The sequence below is a fragment of the Phacochoerus africanus genome, chromosome 14 (assembly GCF_016906955.1).
Source record: "Phacochoerus africanus isolate WHEZ1 chromosome 14, ROS_Pafr_v1, whole genome shotgun sequence".
In the NCBI taxonomy this organism is placed as follows: domain Eukaryota; kingdom Metazoa; phylum Chordata; class Mammalia; order Artiodactyla; family Suidae; genus Phacochoerus; species Phacochoerus africanus.
In genome coordinates this window covers 25,488,416-25,496,695 of record NC_062557.1, presented here as the reverse complement: position 1 = coordinate 25,496,695, position 8,280 = coordinate 25,488,416, and the positions used below count along the sequence as shown (strand labels likewise).

General features: G+C 57.1%; 1 pseudogene; it reads right to left on the bottom strand.

Moving 5' to 3' along the window:
- Positions 1 to 8,054, bottom strand: part of LOC125113847 (phosphoethanolamine/phosphocholine phosphatase-like) — an 18,612-nt pseudogene extending 10,558 nt beyond the window's left edge.
- Between the last annotated feature and the right edge of the window lie 226 nt (positions 8,055 to 8,280).

Sequence of the window (8,280 nt, the reverse complement as noted above, 5' to 3'; positions counted from 1 at the left end):
GTTTGTTTACTATAGCACCTCTACCTGATAGGAACTATTTGGGGACAGGAAAGGAGAGGGAAAGGGGAAACGAGGCAGATGGAAATAAAACGAGAGATAGGGAGGAGTTCTATTGTGGAACAGTGGAGCGAGTGGGGCCTCAGCCGGTCAATGCGGGGCGGTTTTGGGGCGAAGCCGGCCTGGGGAGCTTCCATATAGCCACAGGCTTGGCCAAAAAAATAACAGGGTAAACCCTGGAGCCCTGCTCTTGAGCAGGGACGTTCAAAGAGTTCACCCTCTTCTTCCCGTTCCATTCTTCTCCCTCCTCCTCGTAGCTTCTGCCTTATTCTTCCTTTCCGTCCTCTTACCCCCTTCTTTTATCTTTACTCTTTCCGTTCGACGTCCACTTCCCTTTTGTCCCTCCTCACTTACATTCCCCTTGTCCTTCTCACCCATGCCATACAGAATGTCCCGCAGCTCAGATTTCTTCCTTTTCTCCTCCCTCCCCTACCCACCCCGGCCTTTCTTTATACACCCTCTGCCATTTTTTCAACTCTCTTGTCATCTGATATTTTTACATTCACCTCCCTGTTGTATCGTGCTTTGTTATGACCCCCTGGTTGCCACCCTTGCATTTTCGTCTGTTGCTTGTTTTTACCTCCACTTCTCCTTTCCATACCTTATTACTTTTTTATCCAGGATTTGGGCCAGAAGAGCCTAGCTGGATCCCTGATGCCTACTGGAGAAAGGTACTTGACTCTTGAGACGGGAAAGGGCACCAGATCCGGGTCAGGGCTCCCCCCCCCCCCCCCCGCCGCAGAACTCTCCATCGCAGAGTCATCCTCCCCTCCCTTCTGCAAAGGTGGTCTGCACCCCACCCCCTGCAAAGGAAGCAGCTGGCCTCATTGATTTGCTCAGCTGGGGAGGAATGGGGGGGGGGGGCTTTGGAAAAGGCATCTCCTGCCCCACTCCCTGCAGACTTCTCCCTAGTTGCTCCTAGAGTCTAGCATGCAGGGCGCCAGCATCCCCATGGTTCAGGAAGGACCATTCATGGCACCCTCCCTCCGCCCTGCAGTGTAACGCTGTACCCATACACCGGCCAGAAGGACAACGAAACTCTCCTTCTTGAGGGCACCGTTATCGCATCACCGCCGCTACTCTGATGGCTGGTGTGAGGGCATCAGTCCGCGGGTTCTGGATTCTTCCCTGGAGGAACTTGTGGAGCACCAGCTGCTGACAGCCAGGGATCTTGGGATGCTGACCCAGGCACTGCCAGGAGCCCCCATGCCAGAGCCAGTCTCGTGAAGCCTGGAACTAGACCTGCACACTCCTGGGGCCGTGAGTGTGACTGCCCTTCCCACCACCCCGTTGAGGGAAGGATCTGGGGAGAGAGGAAGTACACGAGGCTCTATGCGACAGGAAAAGAACTGGAAGCCAAGTCCCCTTTACCCCATCTCCGGATGTTTTTTCTTCCCTGTCTGTCGTTTCTTCGCCTGTACTAGCCCTGAGCCTTGTTTTTTTTTTCCCTTCTGTCCCTCTTTTCTTTTCTTCTTCTCTCTCCCCTACATTTCTCTCCCCACCCCACCCGTGACCACTCCCACTCTCCAGACCTGCGCACCACTTCCCCCCCCAGAGCCCATTCTACTGCCTTCTCTTCCCGCACCCTCCCTGTTTTTAAGTACCACTTTCCCACTTTCCTTGCTTTCCCCCTTTGTCCGCTAAGCTATTTGGCACCCCCACGCCCGCCCCCGTGTTTACCCCCCCCCCTTCCTTCCCGCCCGTCTTTTTCATCACCTGACCTTTTCCCTCGTCCCTTTTCCTCCCCCTCTCGTTCTCTTCACACTAGCTATTACTGCACACATCCTTTCCCCCTTGATCTTTTTATCATGTATTGCTATTAAACATTGCTTTGTGATGATTCGTGCTGTCCGGCAGCCGCTGACCCGGCGCAGCGCGCACGATTGAGTCGTCGCTGTTTTCGTCTACGATGGTCTCGTCAAAGTCAAAGGTCAGGAGGAAGCGAGGCGAGCCCTGCGCGGCCATCCTGCCGTCGTCCTGGGAGCAGGGGAGAGAGGAGCAGGAGGAGGAGGGGGGAGCAAGCGAGAGCAGGCGCGGCGGGAGCCGGCCGGGAAGAGGCTGGTTAGCGGGCCACGGCCAGAGACGCTGGCACATCCAAGACCTGAGGAGGACCCAAGGCTGGTTAAGCAATGCCGCTGTCCCCACCCCCAGCCTTCCCTGCCCATCCCCTAGCTCCTCTCCCTTAAGGGTGCTGGGGTTTATCCTCAGGGGACCGTCCCCCTCCTGAACCCAAGAGCTTCTCTGGCACCTGTTTCTGCTACTCTCTTCCGTGGCCTTGGGGGCTTAACGAGGGTCGATTTCAAAAGAATGGAGAAGTTCCCGAAGGGGCGCACTGGAAACGAATGTGACTAGGAACCACGAGGTTGCCGGTTCGATTCCTGGCCTCGCTCAGCGGGTTAAGGATCCGGCGTTGCCATGAGCTGTGGTGTAAGTCGCAGACACAGCTCAGATCCTGCATGGCTGTGGCTGTGGCTGTGGCCGGCAGCTGCAGCTCTGACTAGACCCCTGGCCTGGGAACCTCCATGTGCCTCAGGGTGTGGCCCTAAAAAGCAAAAAAAAAAAAAAAGGGAAGCAGCCCAAGGGGTCACTCCTTTGGGACCCCTAGTTTCTGGACTAGACCATCCTGGAGAATTCCAGTGGCTCCAGGTGGTTGGATAAAGAGAGTGGCAGTTTTTTCTACCCCTCTCCCCAACAAAGCGTGGGGACACCAGCCATTCACCCCACTGGAGCAGCTGCCTTGTGTCCCCCTTCCACCGGGCCAAGCCAATGGCTTGTGGGAGTGTGGTGGACAGTAGGAGCCAGGGAAATGTGTTGGCACCGTCCAAAGCATGTGACAGTCGGTGTCTGGCCTGGAGAGTTAGTCCCCTGAGTTTCCGCACTGGCCAGAGAACGGTTTTGGCTCTTGGAAGAACCAGGTAGGTGGACTGCCCAACCAAGACCCAGGCAGACCCTCTGGGAGCTGCTTCCAGCCAGATGGGATGCAGATGCTTCCAGCCAAGGATGGATGGGACAGCTTCTCCAGAGTTTTAGGGCCCTGTGCTGACAGCTCATCACTAATCACTTGCCAGTTCCCAGGGAGGAACGTGTCAGCGGGTGGGGTTTCTGCCAGAGTCCGAAGCAAGCGGGCAGCAGGAGAAGCAGTGGGGCTTGGGGAGGTAGAAGCCTCCCGCGCCAGGCCACGACATACCTGGGAGACAGGTGAGGGAGAGGAAAGAGCAGCAGTGGCTGAAAAGGCAGAGGATGGAGCATTTAGCGGGAACATGGGCAGAGGGCATGAGGTGGGAGTGGGGGATTAGAGGGCCAGGGGGAAGTCATACTAGGGGCACACGGGGGGACAGGAAGATGGGGCCGTGGGCGGGGGGGAGTTCCAGGAAGGGGAGACCTTGGGCTCGTCATGTTGCTAGGGGGACAAGGTGGCGGCGGGGGACAACGGGGCAAGCGCGAGGGCAAAAAGGCAGGCAAAGGGAGAGAAGTCCTCTGCAGCTTGTCCCTGCCCCTTTTCGAGCCAGCGGCTTTAGGTGACAGAGGGGCAGCAAGCAGACTATGTATGTAGAGCTTCAGAATACCCACGGTGCCGCCTTTCTCCCTCTCAACCTCCCACCACAATTAGTTGAGTCAACCGCTCCTCTTCCTGGTTTTTTCCTAACTCCCTCTCCCAAATTCCTGTGTTTATAACCGGGCACATCCTGTGAAACAGAAGTCCAGGCTCCTCATTTCAGAGCTGGGATTTGAACCTGGCTCTTCAAACGCATCCCTAGAGTCACCCTCTTGTCTCAACATCTCTGGGAGTCTCAGTGGCCTGGGATCCGTGGAGTCTGAGGATGTAAAGCATCAGGGACCCCCCCCGCCCCCCCCCGCCTGACCTGGGATGGAAGCTTCCAAGGATTCGTGGGGGCCCAGCAGAGGTGTGGGCATGCCTAAAAGGGGCTGGGTGGGGCTCCTCCCCCCATGATGGGAACATGGGGGCTGAGACCTCATCCTAGGAAACCCCTGGAGGGACCCACTTACCCTAGACAGGCATCGGAGGCCAGCAACTGGAAAACACCCGCTCATTGTCAGTACATCACCCTGGGCACCGCTTGTAGTGACTGTTGGCCTCCAGCCGTCGTCCAGGGCCCCTGACAACCAGACAAGGTCTGTTTGAGGACCAGCTGGCCTTGTTTCCACCACTAACACCCACCTGGATCCTATCCCCTTCTCCTGAGCCCAAGGAACCACTCCCAGGGCTTAGTGAAAAACAGCCCCTCATGGAGTTCCCATCATGGCTCAGTGGTTAACGAATCCGACTAGGAACGATGAGGTTTAGGGTTTGGTCCCTGGCCTTGCTCAGTGGGTTGAGGATCTGGTGTTGCCATGAGCTGTGGTGTAGGTTGCAGACACGTCTAGGATCCCGCGTTGCTGTGGCTGTGGTGTAGGCCGGCGGCTACAGCTCCGATTCGACCCCTAGCCTGGGAATCTCCATATGCCATGGAAGCAGCCTAAGAAATGGCAAAAAGACAAAAAACAAACAAACAAACAAACAAAAAACAGCTCCTCATGGACTTCCCCTTGCGGCACAGTGGAAACGAATCTGACTAGTATCCATGAGGATGCAGTTTTGGCCCCTGGCCTTGCTCAGTGGGTCAGGGAACCAGCGTTGCCATGAACAGTGCTGTAGGTCACAGACACACGGTTTGGATCCTGTGTGGCTGTGGCTGTGGCTGTGGTGTAGGCTGGCAGCTGTAGCTCTGATTGGACCCCTAGCCTGGGAACCTCCATATGCTGCAGGTGTGGCCCTAAAACCAAAAGCCAAACCAAACAACCAAAACAAATCCCAAAAACAAACAACAAAAAAACCAGCCCATCAAATAAGTGTAGCACTTACAGACCACAGAGCCCTTGCTAGGCATTCTCTTAATCCCCCACGATGCTGGAGAGGTAACAGATGATACTATTGGAGACCTAGAAAGGTTAACCAACTTGCGCAAACATCAGCCCCCACTACACATGACGGAGACAGACCTCGAAACCAGATCTCAGGGGCTGAGACCAGGGCTTGCTTTTCTAGTATGGTCACTGCCCCTTTCTTGTGTGTGGCACCCCATCGCTTACCAATCACCTTCATTCATTCTCTCCCTGCCCAGCACAATCCCATGAATTTGACAGATGACAAAGGCTCCGAGAGATTTCACTTGCCCAAGGCTCCTCCTCCATGGGGCAGAGTCTGGTTCATGCACGCACACCTGGCCTGCCCTCTGTCCTCCAAAGGGAAGGGGCACATGACCAGGCTCACAGCACCACAGCTGGAGGACCGGGACGCCTAGGCACCCAGGTGATCTGGGCCTGCCTCCCTCCTTGGTGCTTCCAGACACTGGCAGTCAGCCAGGGAGTCGGGTGGCAATTCCTACTGGACTTTGCTGGGTGGCTTTGGAGGCAGGGTGTGGCTTTGTGGGGGCTTCAACGCAGCTACAAACCCACAGCTCCCCGTGCCTCTCCTGCATCTTAGAGTTAAATGAAAGACGACGTGCTCCTGGGACAGATCTGGACCACTCCTGAGAGCCAGACTGGGCAGGCAAAGCAGCGGAGGTCTGGCTGGCTGCTGCCCTCTGGTGGTGAGAGTGGGTAACACTGGGTACCCCTCTGACTTGGTCAAGGTGACTCCCCAGACCATCCCAGGACAGCAAGGAGGAACTGTTACCCTCAAGACAGATACTGGGACACCCAGGAGGAAGGTGGTGGGCAGAAGGGGGGGCTCTATCACACTCCAACTTGAGGTACCCGATCCCTCCCCACTCCCTGACCTTACATGCATTAAACACTTTTGCTAAGGATGGGATGTAGGTCTCAGGCGTTTCCCTAAGGACTTGTAATCTAGGAACTGAGAGTGGTGGCCAAAGCTGAGTGGGGGCAGTGGGCTGAAAGGGGGTGGGGTGGGGAGAAGGGACACTGGTCAAGAATGGGAGAGAAGGGGAGGGAGGCACGTGAAGTGAAGGAAGGGCGTGTTTGGGGGTTAAGTGGGAGGGCCGGTCCCAGGCTGCATCTGGAGGGAGCTCCAGCCTTCCAGAATCCTGGCTGATATCACATGTGCCCTCCACCCTGGGCCAGTCCAAAGAGAAAAGGTCAGGGGATGCCACTCCCCTTGTGAAAGCAAACATGGACGGACACGTGCCAGGCTGATCCGAAGATAAAAGAGGGTCTCCAGGAGCCACCCAGAGACCGACTTTCATTGCTTTCTCTGTGGTTCTTTTTCCTTCTCAACAGTTGGTGGGATGGTCTGGTTTTTAATCATGTTCAGAACTTCTCATAGCAAAAACACTCTCCCCCCCCCCATCTAACCAGAGTATGTAGGGAAATCAATGAAAACATTTACCGTTTGGTGAGGTTGCTCTTGTTTCTTTTAGTCCCAGAGCAGAAAGCCAGGCACCCTGGGCTTCTCTCCAGAGTAGCTCTTGTGATACCCACCCCTGCCCCACAGGAGTCAGAGGGACCCTGGTCCCATTGGAACCTGGCTCCTGTGACATGCAAAAGGGTTCCTTACCTCTGGCGGCTTTGCCTTGAGTGATGACGTCCTTTCGTGGTCCCCAGAAAGTCCCTCAGAAGAAAGGGGGACAGGACCTCCGAGCTTCTCCTGCAGGCTAGAGCAGAGAGGAGAGAAGGGTGTCACTGGGCTGGCAGGGGGTCCCTATCCTAGTTCCACCTAAAAGCAGCACCTGCTCCCTGCCCACCCCCACCCCCGGGCCTTTTACCCAAGTGCTGTTACAGGACCTCTGTGGGAATGGGTGGGAGGGCCCCTGGGGATGGGGGAGGGAAACAAACTCAGGCCCTCCTTTGGAAGTCCCCCCTTAATGGATGGATGGGTCACAGGACAGTTTGGGGAAAGTTTTCCACAGGAAATGTGCAGGATGGGATGTGGCAGGGGCAAGGTCCCCAGAGATATTATGGTAGCAAGTGCTCTGCCCAAGACCAGGTCTCCTGGTATCAGTCACTAGAAATCAGATTCCAGCACTAGGCTGGAATTCTTTCCCTTCCCCACACAGCACTCCCAACTTCCCCATAGTCTCTTGTTTACCACCAGCAGCAGTACATAGGAAAAACGGAGGCCCAGAGAGGTCAGGCTAACATCCTGGGGGTCCCCCTGCATCAGAATTAGGATTAAAACTCAGGGCTTTCTGCTGCCTTAGGAAAACTGCAGCCAGAACTTCCCCACTTGCCACGGAGACTTCCATGGGTTGTGAGCTTGCTGTCCAGACTAGCTAGGGTAAAGCCCTGGAGCCCTGGTGCCAGTGAGGAAGCTGGGACAGAAGTCATCTCTGGGCTCGCCCTGCCTGGGTGGACAAGCTGGGGGGGGGGGCATCCTCAATGGGCAAGGAGGTGGCAGCTGCCGGTGGAGTGGTGGGGGGGGGAGATATTTTTAGAGGTGGCTGGAAAGCAGGCACTCTGGCACACCCCCAGCTGGCGGGTGCTTCGCTCCAGTGCGGGGCGGGGCGGGGTGGGGGGGGGGGGGGTACGCAGCTCAGGAGCCGAGGGGACTCGTGGGTGGCAGGGAGCAAGAGAGCAGATTCCTTCGCCTTGTCCGAGTCAGAGACAGAGCGGTACCCGGACATCCCATTCCTGGGCTATAAGAACGGGAACTCCTTCCTCCGCTCCAGAGATTCCCCCACTGACACGCGTGAAGGATCCTTCTGCCTCCGCGCAGCCCCCATCCCACACTGGGACCCCAGCCCTCCCCTACCTCTGGGAGCCCAGGACTCACGTGGGGAGCGGCGGCGGCCGTGGTCTATCCCGGCTGAGTTTGGAAGAGTGGGGAGAGGGGCTAGCTGAGGTATTTGGGCGCAGGATGGAGAAAGGGGAATTGGAGGGGACGCGATGTCTTATCCACCCCCAGATTTCTGGGCTCCGGCTCACGAGTTCCTCCAGTCCCGAGGGGCTGTGGATGATGAGCGTCTGAACGGTACCCTCCACCTGGCCCCCATCCCCCCGGGCCGCCGCCGCGTCCCCTTTAAATACCCGGGAGCCGGAGCCGGGTAAGAGGGTGGAGAAGGAGCGCATCCCTTCAGAGGAGCACGGGCGGCGGGCAGCGTCATTAGAGCACCTGCCGGGCCCCGCGTTAAGTCCCGCCTACACACCTGGAGGTGCCAGAGCTGTGGACTCTCTCCACCGCCGCCTCCAGAGCGCTGATCCCTGAGATTTGCACAAGTGCACCCCCACCTCTAGCCCTCATTCCGTTCTGCGCTCCCAAGCCCG